Source organism: Anomaloglossus baeobatrachus, chromosome 5, assembly GCF_048569485.1.
Source record: "Anomaloglossus baeobatrachus isolate aAnoBae1 chromosome 5, aAnoBae1.hap1, whole genome shotgun sequence".
Taxonomy (NCBI): domain Eukaryota; kingdom Metazoa; phylum Chordata; class Amphibia; order Anura; family Aromobatidae; genus Anomaloglossus; species Anomaloglossus baeobatrachus.
The window spans coordinates 26,945,785-26,947,593 of NC_134357.1; positions in this window are offsets into that span (position 1 = coordinate 26,945,785).

Consider the following 1,809-nt stretch of genomic DNA (forward strand, 5'->3'; position numbering starts at 1 on the left):
GTGCCTGATGACCAGTTCTGGAAGTTCTGCACCTGCCTGTACTGTGCTCCTGCTCTAGTCCACTATGTGTTCCTGTTTCTTTCCTGTCAGTGCCTGTCCTGTCTGTGACTATGCCCCAGTAATGCGGTAAACTAGCTCTGTTCAGCTGCTACAGACTGGAGAATAACCTAGAAGTGGCACCTGGTGTCTACCCGGTAGGTGCTCAGTCAAGCTCCTCCCATGTCTGGCTAAGCCTGGGTCCTCCCTGTAGTCCAGTGGGTCCACTTGCACTCACCCCCTTATCAGGGCGTTACAATAAAGCATATAACTAGGAGCCCAGAAACAGACAGTCCCTTTAAGAACCCTTTAAGGTGAAGCTGATAGCCCATAGTTCTCGCACCAGAAAATTCCTATCTGAATTAGTGTCTGGCAGTATTTTTGAAGCCGTGTAGGTTTTACTTTGAACACTGCGTTACTTTAAAGAAAATCTGCATACTGTGCATCTCAGAAAACTAGCCCAAAGCAGGTCCCTGCCGGCTTCAGCCTGTTGGCTCCCTTACATCAACAAATCTTTGTCACTAGGGCGTTTAGCATAAAACATGCTGACCGTCATGGCGACATTAGACGCTTTTCACACTGACGATTCTGACAACCCGCCTAATGGTTTCTCTGCTGTTTCTAAGCTACACAGGCAGACTTGGATGTTAACCTCTGCTAACCTGCTTGTTAGGCTTCCAAACAACATGTGAGCCCAAAAGTCTATCATATCTGCTCCTCTCATACTTAGGTTGGAGGAGATTTTCCACCCATGCCGACTATAGTCTGTGCTGTGTTGGTCAGTGTGTTGTGGTATCCCAGACTTGCTGGAAAAAGCATTGCTTTGTGGTTGGTGTTGTTGTGGAGTTTACCTGTTGTCTAGTTGTTTCAACCCTGCTCTTGTTTTCCTCCTTATTTCTTATTGTCTTATACCTTAAATCTACTTTTCATGATGGTCCAATGGCTCCATCTATAGTCCAGTCATCTAGTGGATAATGACTTGTCCTAATGTCTTCCAATTATTTTCATTTCAATGCCCATATTGGTACAGAGCTTTTATGAGGATACAGCAAGCTGATGAGAGAAATCTTCTTAATCATACACAGACCTCTGCTACCACATAATAGCAGAGGACAAGAAATTAATGGAACTTTTTGAATCAGAAAACAGTTTCTGTTACAGTATCCAAAGGACTGTTTACTTCCAAATATGCCTAATGCGGGCGTCACACGAGACGAGCTATCGTGCGATGCATCGTCGGGGTCACGGTTTTCGTGACGCACATCCAGCATCGTTTGCGACGTCGTTTCGTGTGACACCTACGAGCGACGCTGAATCGGTCACAAATCGTGAGTCGTGTACACGTCCATTATTTTTAAAAAATCATTTATTTTTCATGGCGCCGGTTGTTCATCGTACCCGGGGCAGCACACATCGCTCCATGTGACACCCCGGGAACGATGAACACAGCTTACCTGCGTACCGCGGCACCCGCCGGTTATGCGGAAGAAAGGAGGTGGGCGGGATGTTTACGTCCCGCTCATCTCCGCCCCCTGCTTCTATTGGCTGGCCGCTGTGTGACGTCGCTGTGATGCCGAACGTCCCTCCCCCTTCAGGAAGAGGATGTTCACCGCCCACAGCAAGGTCGCTCAGCAGATAAGTACGTGTGACGGCGGTTTAATGACTTTGTGCGACACGGGCAGCGATAGATCGTACCGTGTGACGCTCGCATTAGACCAACCAACTTAAGATGCCGCTCCACTAGAACCAATGCTGAGTACATGATCTTACCTG